This window comes from Culex quinquefasciatus, chromosome 2 (assembly GCF_015732765.1).
Source record: "Culex quinquefasciatus strain JHB chromosome 2, VPISU_Cqui_1.0_pri_paternal, whole genome shotgun sequence".
Lineage (NCBI taxonomy): Eukaryota > Metazoa > Arthropoda > Insecta > Diptera > Culicidae > Culex > Culex quinquefasciatus.
In genome coordinates this window covers 10,921,753-10,933,894 of record NC_051862.1, presented here as the reverse complement: position 1 = coordinate 10,933,894, position 12,142 = coordinate 10,921,753, and the positions used below count along the sequence as shown (strand labels likewise).

Below are 12,142 nucleotides of genomic sequence, written 5' to 3'. Positions count from 1 at the left end.
CGCAAAATGAGATGAAAAAACGGTACAAATTTGTTACACAAATTTTGGCCTTCGGGGGGACCTTCCCCTCCCCGCAACCTCCCAAAGGTGTCAAAACGGATGTTGAAGTTCTTGGGAAATGTGTCATGTCCTGTGCGACAGACGCACACCGGCTTTCTAATCCGTTTTCACCTCTTTACCCAAGCATTGATACGCGAAAACGCGATTTTCAATAAACGGTTCTGTCATGCCCCTCCGGCAAATGTACCCGCTTCTGGATTACAGTCACGTGCAAGTCAGGGAGGGAAAAGTAACATTACTCAACCTTGTTCACTGTTTGGCTCATGATAAAAAAATGGTCACAATTCAGCTTCAAAGTTCAAGTTTTTAAATTAACTGTCCATTCAAATCTCAACTTGGATTGTTTTTTTTTTATATCAATATTTTTTGACAAGTTTTAAAAAGCACAGTGTGTCTCAAAAACCGTCCCCCAGGGGTTAAAAGTGTCACTAACAAGCCTACAATACGCCCTACCTTTCCTACCCCCAGCCCATGATTTCCCATGATTTACAACGTGGGCTCGACCCGGGAGTTCTGCCCACACGTGAGGAGCTCCACGTGTGCTGGCCGGAGGCATCAACCATGCAAAGTATGTTATTATTCAAGAGTCATGGGTGAGGAGGAAATCACGTATCGCTGCTGCAAGCGCTTTTCCCCCCACCAACCGTTCGACAACTTCAGGTGCCGCTACGTTGTGAGAGGCAGTGGCACTCCAGAGCGTATACATCATCAATAACTAGCTGATGCTTGGTCGAGAGAGTGCGAGGCTTATTGAGGGAAGCTTGTTAAACACATTTTAAGGATTGAGGGGTGTTGAAGCAAGGAGCTTTTTTTTTAAAGAATTCACATCGTCATTTTATGAAAAATAAGAAAATATTCTATGATTTTGTATGGTAAGCTGAGTTTCGTGACTTTGACAAATCGTTTTTTATGTCGCATCGCTTTTTTCAATTTTACCAATAAATTGCTGCTCTCATTTGCATTGCATTTACAATTTGAAAAGTTAATAAGCAGTTAATAACATAACAAAAAATATCAATCATGTTTAAAAATTATACACAAGTTATGTAAAATTTAAAAATGTTTTGATCATATTCTTCGTGCGTGTTTCACTAAGATTTTTGGAATGTTTTAATTATAGTTTACTTTTGAATGGAAACTGAGCAGTTTTCTTGTTAACAGTCTGGACCCGATGCCTGATTTTTCAAACAAAACTGTAACGGGAATCGCAGGCACCGGGTCCTTACAATTAATGGGTTAATGGGCACTAATTTAAAAAAATAATAACTGCGGCTAGTTACCTAAAAATGGCAATAACTTGGAAACGATGCACTTTATCAAAATTTAACGAAAGTACTTTTTGATTGCAGTTCATTGGAGTTTTCAAATTTATGCAAAATGAGCAGTTTTTTAGGATAAAACAAGTTGAATATCTTCGAGTTTTTGGGTTGTTAATAACATGAGATGTTTTCGAGTTTTTTTTTTTTGCTTGTTTCAGTTATATTTACCATTTTAATTCTTTGAAAATTTAATCCAATTTTAATTCCATTCAACTGAAGCAGCGCTTGATTTATTATATTTTGTGCGGTTTATTTTTTAGAACATTATCAACATAAATTTCTTGGATTTTTTTTATACTTTAAATTTTAAAGAATAATCTAGTTTTAGTTATTTTTTTTTCTCTTAAACAACAAAGTATGCTTTCGTTATCATTTTTTTTAAGTTGGTTTTTATCACTGATAAAAAATAAAACTGTGGGTATTTGCATTTACTTCATGCAGGAACAGTTTGAAAAGATCAATAAACAAATATTAAATTAAATTACTTTAAATACAGTATGTAAAAAAAGTATTTACACCCCTTGGGCACTATGCACATTTTGTGATGAAACATGTAAAAAATTTAAAGTTTGACAGGAACCTAGTACTACGTTTTGTTCAGAAACTCGTGCCAAACATTTTGCTTCAAAAAGCTCATGAAAAGATGATTTCTATAAAAAGTTATATAACAAATACTATTACGAAAATAAAAAAGGTGCAAAAAAAGTTTGTACACCTTTCGAAAAATTTACATAAATAATGTTATTTGTTGACAAATCACCATAAATCCAGTCTCCCAACTCCAAATAGGCATTCTTGACTGATTAAAAAAATAATTTGGATTGAATATAAAGTTTACTAACTACTTAGTATAAAAGTTTATATAACTTTGGAAATTCTATAGAAAACTTATCTTAACTTAATTTTGAAATCTTCTAATTCAACTAAATGTCAATATATTACCATAGAATTGCAAAATAAACATTTGGGAGTGGGTATAACACCGTTATGGGGGTCTTTGTATCGCTAGAATAGATTTTTCGTTGGAATTTCGTAACAACCCGGAATTACGTCGTCGGAAAATCCGCCGGCATCCGAACCGGTCCACAATTCACAAGTCAACCTATGTAGAATCGGAAAGGGCATAAAATTTCCGATCTTTTGATACCCAAACATCTAGGTTTTCTTTAAAACCTACGTTTTTAAATACCTGGGCAAAAAGTAAGTTTGATCCACGAGAACAAAAATTACGAAATTCCATACATTTTTGACAGGTTGCTCAAACGAAACCATAACAACGTTTTTGTTTAGGTATTTAAAAACGTGGGTTTTATAGAAAACCTGGATGTATGGGTATCAAAAGATCGGAAATTTTATGCCCTTTCTGATGCCACATAGGTTGACTTGTGAATTGTGGACCGGTTCAGATGCCGGCGGATTTTCCGACGACGTAATTCCGGGTTGGTACGAAATTCCAACGAAAAATCTATTCTATCGATACAAATACCCCCAAAACGGTGTTATACTTACTCCAAAATGTTTATTTAGCAATTCTATGGTAATATATTGACATTTAGTTGAATTAGAAGATTTCAAAATTAAGTTAAGATAAGTTTTATATAGAATTTCCAGAGTTATATAAACTTTTATACTAAGTAGTTAGTAAACTTTATATTCAATCCAAATTATTTTTTTAATCAGTCAAGGATGCCTATTTGGAGTTGGGAGACTGGATTTATGGTGATTTGTCAACAAATAACATTATTTATGTAAATTTTTCGAAAGGTGTACAAACTTTTTTTATTTTCGTAATAGTATTTGTTATATAACTTTTTATAGAAATCATCTCTTCATGAGCTTTTTGTAGCAAAATGTCTGGCATGAGTTTCTGAACAAAACGTAGTACTAGGTTTCTGTCAACATTAAATTGTTTAGATGTTTCATCACAATATGTACATAGTGCCCAAGGGGTGTAAATACTTTTTTTACATACTGTATAAGCAATAAATAAATAATGCCATTAGTATTTATAAACAGTTACAAATATAAAAAAAAAACGTTACTTAATCCACCCTTAGGTGGTTGGCGCCTTCCTCACATTTAAAGGGTGCTATCCAAAATGCAAAAAGTGCGTAAAAAACACTTAAGTGCTTATAACTTTTGATAGGATGATCAGATCTTCAATATCTTGGACGCGTTGGAAAGGTCTTTTAAATACATTCTTACAAAAACCACCCTTTTTACAATCTTCCGGACTTTTGCTAAAATCGTTTCTTTAGCACAACTTTTGAAGTACTTAACTAAACTGCATAATTTTTAAAAGCGACTTATGGGACCTCAAGACGGATCGAATGACGCCAAAACGGACAAAATCGGTTCAGCCAATGTCGAGATAATCGAGTGACAATTTTTTGATCAACATCCCACCACACACACAGACATTTGCTCAGAATTTGATTCTGAGTCGATAGGTATACATGAAGGTGGGTCTAGGAGGTCTAATTGAGAAGTTCATTTTTTGAGTGATTTTATAGCCTTTCCTCAGTTACGTGAGGAAGGCAAAAATACAAGATTAGAACAAAATGTGAATTGTTAGTTTAGAAATTTTAAAATCAAGCATTACTTTTGAAAAAGTCTACAAACAGTTAAGTTTCCTTCTTTCATAGTTTAGATCATTTTGTTTATATTTGGATTTTTGGATTATTTAGAGGAAATAAGGATGCTTGCAAAAAACGAAAATAATTCGAAAAATTCATTCCTAAAGTTTTTAAAATTTTAAAATGTTTTTTGATTATTATTTAAAAAAATGTGAAGTAATTATGGATTGCAAATTTGATTTTGCTTTAAAAAAATCTTTTTACCAGATTTTCAATATTTTCAATAAAAAACACGAATTTTCCAAAAATCATATCTCCTAAAATATTTTTAGCACCATCACGTCCTATGAATTTTAAGATGAATTTAAACACATAAAAAAAATCTAAAAATTAAATCTATTTTGGGAATGAAACATTAAGTAATTAAAAGTTAAACATTAAAATATTAATTTTATCAAATGCTGAAATACCGACTCATATACAAAATTTGAAAATTTTCAACAAGCACTTACCCCATCACGGAGCTGATAACATTTAATAATAGACCAGAAATGCTTGAAAAAAAAAACAATCGTTAAATTCTTAAATTTAAAATATCAGCATGAAAAAAATGTTAAAAGAAACAAAAAATTGTCTTGATTCTACATTTCAACAACATTTTAGAATAATCGATTTCAAATGTTTAATTCCTGCATTCCTAATAATATTTTGGTAAAAAATATCGACTTAAATATATACTGTGACCATTTGCGTAAAGACTTTAAATTCGATCCATTTTGAAGCTGAGAGTGCTTAGTAGCTGTATTAACCGAAAAGATTTTTGAACATTTATTTCTATATTAAGCAAATAAGCTTAGTGATTTTTCAAGCTGAAAATTTCCAGTTTCACGGAACCATCAAGTTTAGTGAATATTTTACGGGTTTAAGAAAAAATTACAATGTTTCAGAAAATGGCTGTTTTTTAAGCTCAAAATAATATTATAAAGCCCAAGTTATTTAAACTTGCATAAACCGAGTTTGAATAAACGGCGAAAAAACTCTTTGCTAAAATGTAAAATGAACTTTCACTGATATTCAAAACAATTTTGAACAAGCGAAATCGTGGTAAAAGTGATGATAATTACATCTAAACGATATTTTTACAAAATATTTCAAAGATATTAAATACTAAATTTCGGGATTAACTTCAGTGAATTCATTTTAATTGAATCAACAATTATACAAAATATCAATGAAGTCTTCAAAAAATCCCGGAACTCCACGAGTATAAATCCAATCTGTGGTTTGGAAAATGCTTTAAAATGCCAAAGGGAGCGTTCTTTTATTACGCAACTCAAAAAATCGGATTTTTAAACCCCCTCCCCACCTCGTAACAAAATTTCCATACAAATTTAAAAAAAAATGTATGGAACGTAACACGACTCCCGAACCACAATCCCCCCCCCCTCCCACCCAACTTCGTTATGTTATAAAAGAACGCTCCCAAATTTCATTTAAATTGTTAATATAATCGACACATAATACAATTTTTTCAATGAAAATATATGATTTAAGCAAACATATTTTTTGCCATATTAACATTTTAATCCTTGGTGGACAAAATATTTGGCAATGGTTTCAGATAATCTTAGAATTTCACGAGATTTCATGGAAATTGTGGAATTTCACGAATTTCACGCTGTCCGCGAAATCGTGAAAATTCACTATCCCTAGATATTATTATTGTTCTTATGATCATAATTTTATTTCTTGGTGGGTCAGACCTTTAAAATTAAGTTTAAATCAAAGATTTATTCTATAGAGAATTACATATCTTTCTTTTTAACTTTTCAAATATTCAATATTTATATTTAACTTTGAAGACAAGATTAATTTTGTTTTAGTCACATTTAACATAACTTCATTTAGTTCGGATATCCTTCCATCTTCTTATCTTCTTATTTGATTTTTTAAAGCATGATGAAAACTTAATTTTCAATAAATGAAACATAATAATTTTTTTGTTGGAACAATAAATAAGTCATTCATTTGAAAAAAATATGAATTAAATGAAAGATACGAACAAACCCAATCCATTCTGTACGAATCTTTTTGGCGTCGATAGAAGTTGCTTCTAGTCGTCCAAGTTTTCATTCTTCTCCAATTGAAGCAACTTGTCTTGCCGGGAAATTGATTCTCTGCAAAGTGAAACGTTTCCCGGAACAGATGGGTGTCAATGCGGGAGAATGAATTTATTTTCCCACGAAAACTTCCCACCGAGTTCAAGTTCACTTTTCTTCTCAATTTAGTGTGAAATAAACGGAAATAAAGAGAAAAATCGCATTTGCTCTGATCGATCACAGCTGCTGCCAACCGGCAGCATTTGACTGAGGCGAAAAAATGTATCAGAAGTACAGAAAACTCACTGTTCTACCGTGACCACCATAATTTCTCGTCCTTCTGAGAACTCACCCTCAGAAAAAAAAGAAAACCAACCAGAGGGAGAATGAAAAAAAAAAGAATGAATCCCCCAAGTCGACCCCCACACTGCCCTGAATATTTAAATCTTTAATTTCCCCTGGCTACCCAATATCAATTTTTCTTTCGGGGTTTTCCCGAGAAATGTTTCCAAAAAAAAAAAGTTGATGGAATCTGTTCTGACGTGTTGTCTCTGCACTGCCTCTGCTTCTCTGAAAAGTAGAGAGAACCAATGAAAAAGTTGACTGTTACAAGTTACTCTTCCTTTTTTTTCTTCTTTTCTCAAACTTTGACGAAAAAGTTTTACCTTTTGTCTGTTTTCTTTTTCAGTCAGGGCCCGTCGTATTTTTTCGTCATTATTTCACTGATTTGCATATATTTTTTGATTTCCAAGGAATTGTTGGCTCCTCTTGAAATGTGATGCGAAAAAAGTTTCACGCGAAAAGAAAAAAAAAGTAGGATAGGGGGGAGGGTGACGACGTGCCCCCTGGAAGATCTTGTTAATCGTGATGGGAAAGTGATGCGGGGAAACTCCACGCAGCCAGCAGCCTTAAAAAGGCACGAAAAATCGTTTTTAAAAAGTTTAACGCGCCCGTCATGAAAGTTAAGGTTGTGGCTTTCTTGCTTTTTTTTATCGTTGTTTTCTTGGAGATGGAGAAAAAAGTTGATCATTTAACAGTTGGCTTCCCGCGGGACACGGCCATAATCGGGGTGGTTTGTTTCCGAAAGGGGGGAAGGGGGATTTTTTGGGACTTTTTGGAGGTTCTTTTTTTTTTTGTTTTGGGAAGGATCAGTCAGAACAAATTAAATTCCCAGACGATTTCTGGTGGTGACGTGGGAGTCATTTCGGGGTAATTTAATATGACTTCCTTTTAAAAACGATTTAACTAGATAAGCGATTCTTTTCCGACACAGTCATTTGTTCAGTCCTCTAAGGCATTGGTGGCAAAATTTTGCAATTTTTTTTACTGACTTGAATTAAATGAAATTTGCATTCCAACTGTGCTAGATAAATCACATCAATACATTTAATTTAAAATATTAATTCTAAGCTGAACACTTAGTGGAACACTAGCGTCAATATATTACATTTATTTATATTAGGCTGGTACAAATATTTTTAAAAGTTTTTGTCACCCTCCCCTTCAAAATTGGCCCGAAAAATCAGGGGGCAAAAAAAATATTTTTACAATAAACTTCAAAATTTCAATGAAAATTCAAGTGCAACCAACTGAAATCAAATTAAAATACATTCTCCTGCGTTTAAAATCATTTTTAGCATGTTTGGGTTTATTCAAAAATCTTAAGATTTTTTGAAAATTTTCGATGCAAAATCTTTTTGTTCGATACATTTTTTGTTTTTGTCAGATCTTAGATTTTTTGAAAACTAATGATTGCAAAACAACTGAACTAGTGTAAAATGCATTTAAAAACACTTTTTTCATTTGAATGTGAAGACTATGGCTTGTTATTAAAATTTTTATATTTTTTTTTATTTTTTTGCCCCCCTCCCCTTGACCTCGGCCAGGGACGAGGGACAAATTTTTTTTTAAATATTTGCGTCGGCCTTAACATGGTTTTGCATTAATCACAAAAAAACGAAGCGAAAACATTTCTGTTAAAATCCAAATTCAAATAATAAAAAAATGTTTTCTTCGAGTATTGTTAACAATGCAATGTTTTCAAAAACTAAGCAAAAAAAATTAAAAATAATGAAATAACAAGCCATGTTTTCAAAAATTTAAAAGTGTTGAAAAATGCATCTTTCTAATTGTTTTTAAATTCATTAGTTTCCAAAATATTATAGCATTGGTGAAAAAATCGAAAAAGGTTTTTTTCGATGTATTCTAAAATGTTTATAGTTGATTAGACTTCTATTTTCATAAAAAAAAGTTTCCTGAAAAAAATATTTTTTGCTCCTTGATTTTTCGGGCCAATTATGAGAGGGCGTGACATAAACTTTGAAAGATATGTGCAATGGTTTAAGTTTTAATGTATGAATAGTTAAAAGACACTAAATGCCGATTTTTTTCGCATTAACTGAAATTTTACAATCACGATATGGGTAGAATGCGAAACATTTTTTTATATATTTTCACTTAATTTTTAAATACTAAAATTTCTCAAAATACTGTATTTTTCGACAAAATTCAACTTTTTATAATTTGCAAATTATATATCGATGCCGGTGTGCTCTATTGTACTAAGATTGCTGGGATTCCTAATTAGATAAAACAAGAGAGCACACCGGCATCCATGTTAAATAATCATCAAATGAAGCAAAATTTAGCAAGCATTTTCTTACAACCATAAAAATTGAGTTTTTTTTTGTAAAATACTGAAACTTCACAAAATATCGTACAACATAGTCAAATTCTCATAATTTACAATACAGGTTTCAAACAAAGTAAAAATCTATATGAATTTTCACTTTTTTACTGATAATATGCAAAATATTATATGAATTGTATTGTTTAAAAAATACTTAAATTTTCATAAAATACTGCAATTCAGAAAAAAAAATACTAAAATATCACAAAAATTGATAGTATTTTGTGAAAAATCGAACATTTTCCAAAAACTATAGTAAAATAAAATTCATACAAAATTTTTCTTGGTTCGATATCTTTATTACAAATTATAAAAAAATTGGAATATTTTCCAAAAATACGGTATTTTGTGAAAATTTTAATTTTTTACAAAAAAAAAACATAAATAAAAGTGCAAATGCAAACTTCACTTTGCTAGATACCCACAATGCAAACTTTGAAAATTTGATTATTTGCAAAATTTAAAGTTTGTGAAAATGAAAGTTTTTTTTTACTTTTATGCTTAGGCCGATGCAAATATTTTTCAAAGTCAAGGGGGGTACGGCCAAGCCATAGTCTCGATATTAAAGCAATTTACACTAGTTCAGTTGCTAATTTTTAAAAATGTAAGATTTGACGAAAACAAAAATGTAAGCAAAAAACAAACTTTTTGCGATAGTAAACATCTAAAATTTTCAAAAATTCTAAAAAAGTTTAAATCAACCCTAATATGCTAAAAATGATTCCAAACGCAGGGGAATGCATTTTCATTTGATTTCAGCTGATTGCACTCAAGATTCCTTTGAAATTTTTAGAAGTTTTTAGAAAGACAAAATTCCCCCCCCCCCCCTCCCCCCCATTTTTCAGGCCAAATTTGAAGGGGGTGGGGAGGGTTGACAAATAAATTAAAAAATGTGTAACAGCTTTATCACACTATCAAAAAATCTATTATTAGTGTATGCATTTAAAATTGAACATGATGTGGTAGTATCAAGTCAATTTAAAAATAACAATAAAAAATGAGCTATTGTCCATGATAAAATTATTGCCAAAAAATCGTGACTTCGGTAAATGATGAATATTCCTATTTTGTATTTGCCTCATACTTTACAGACACGTTTGGTTTGATTGAGGGGTGGTCTTATTAAAAATGCTTTGTAAATGTTCAACAATCCTTGGCAGAAGCAATTTTCTGATAAAATTTGTAGGTATTGGATGAGATAATTTGAGAAAAAGTTGAAACATTCTAAAAAATAATTTTGCCAAGTTTCAGAAATATAAATTTATAGTTAAATATATTTTTTTAAAGATATGTTTTAGATGTTTAATTATGTCATTTTTTTATCTATGACATAATGTGATCAGAACTGTTTTGCTCATGCTATAGATTTTTGCAAATAGTGTTTTTTTTTTTTGCAAAATATCGAAATCATGATCAAACATTGATTCTTTCAACATACCAAACGTGTATGCCGGGGTTTTTAAGAATTTCAATCTCGTTTTCGAGATATGTACACACATTGTTGCCTTCTATCGGATGGGGAATTAAAACGTAGCTCCATTTGCGTAAAAGAGGTTTTGGGTGACTCACCACGCATAACCTTCGGACGCCTAAAAATTAGCAGAAACTTTGTCACCAGCTAACCAGACATGTATGAGACTTGGATAACAAAAGTTCACAACTCACCAGAAACGCTGTTTCCCGCACCACGAAGTCCAGTTGTTGAGGTTCGCGTCCGCTGAGCAGAAATTCCTAAGATCCTCTCCCCGTCTCCACACCCAGAACCGAAAAAGTAGAATATTTGCAGTGCACAATAAAATCATTAGTTATAATTTTTCAAGTTTTATTTGGCCCAAAGGGCGGAAAAATTCAGAAATACACAAGAATTTATCATGATTGGATCCATTTAATCGCACTCAAAGAGGCGCCTTCATCAGGCCGTTTTAAACGTACGGACAAGATGGTCATACTAAACCTATATTAGTGAATTAACCTAAGTGTAAATGTGTCAGTGTAAAAGTGTAAATCCCTCGACGCTGCTGTCTGCGGTACGGCGTTCTCACGCCCTCGTTCGTCGGCTTGGTCGCCCTGACCCGCCGTCATACCAGCTGCCCGTCGTAACACCATCTCGCCACCGACTCCTAGCCGGTTCTCCGGGCACACCAGCGGCCCAGTCAAGCGCGGCGTAGATCCACTCCAGTGGACCAACGTTCGTTCCAGCCGCCGCCATTTTGTAGTTGTAGTACATGTTTGGAAGAGAAGAATAGGGCCTGGACAGAAGTCCAACGAGAAGTCCTTAGAATGGCGATATTCTACCAATTTTCCCCAAAAAAGTCCACTCTGCAGACACCCTCACGAATCTTACCGATCTCAATCAATGCTCCTGCTTACTGCATCGATGCACGCGCACAAGCCATGTTAATAAAGCTTTGGCGCTTAGGTGAGGCGCAGACCACAGTCCGGCCAAAAGATGACCAATTGCTCTAAAGAAATAAGCGCTTAATTTAGTAATCAGCAGCGCTAGGTAAGAACCACTTCGCACCTATTGTGATCGCGTTCAATTTGGTTCACCGCGAAATCACTCCGTCCCGATCCTCAGCCTCAAAGCTGCGTTCTAGATAAAACAATTAAGTTAGAACTAATCCACCATTTTCCCGGGACACTGCTTACAGCAGTCAGGTCGATGAACCCGCGGCACAAATATCCAACTTGTAGATCTTCTTCACACTGTTTTGTTCCTCTTGCAGACGCGAAATTGGTTTAGCGAGGTGACCTGCTTTATGGTTAACTGCCAACTGATGGTGGTATTAGAGCATGTGGTAGGTTTTATCAGTTCGATGGTCATCTTCGGGGTCATCCTCGGGCTTATCGTTTGTGAGCGAGAGAGCAACGTGAGCGAAGTGAGGTCAGCCCTCAGGGTCATCAGACCGGTCCTCCGGTTCTGGACTGGTTGGTTGAAGGAGATTAATTGAGATTATGCGGTGATCGTGGGTGTTAATGTTGATCTCCGTGTTGACTGTCACACAGGTAGTTGATGTAGTCTTCCCTCGTGGTCATTCCATGCACAGGTGTGCACTTTCAGGTAATCGCAAATGCTGATGATGATTTGGGTAAACATTGGTGCAGATACCCTCAGTGAGCGAACAGTAGGTTCAACTCTCGCGGATAGTGCGTACGCGAGGTGGTATTGGGCAGTGTACGGACATCTGGTGCAAACGATCGTGATAGCGTACGATCAGTCGTGGTGAGGTTTGTGGTGTTGTTCTGTTGTGCAAGTGTAGTGCAATACATAAGCCTACAGACTGTAAAGATTTGCCTTCACGGTTCTCTGTGGGATAAGCGGTCGACGATTGTCAAACCTGAGCAGATGAAGATCGTGGTCAGGTTACAACTTGCAAAAGAGACCACAAAAGACTCATT

At 33.7% G+C, this 12,142-nt stretch overlaps 1 long non-coding RNA gene across 1 annotated transcript; it reads right to left on the bottom strand.

Moving 5' to 3' along the window:
- Positions 1 to 10,608: 10,608 nt before the first annotated feature.
- LOC119767366 lies at positions 10,609 to 11,538 on the bottom strand. Its single transcript, XR_005277474.1, has 4 exons — positions 11,393 to 11,538; positions 11,265 to 11,336; positions 11,088 to 11,205; positions 10,609 to 10,992 (listed from the first exon to the last, which is right to left on the bottom strand). It is a non-coding gene; the product is annotated as an uncharacterized LOC119767366 (long non-coding RNA).
- Positions 11,539 to 12,142: the final 604 nt, after the last annotated feature.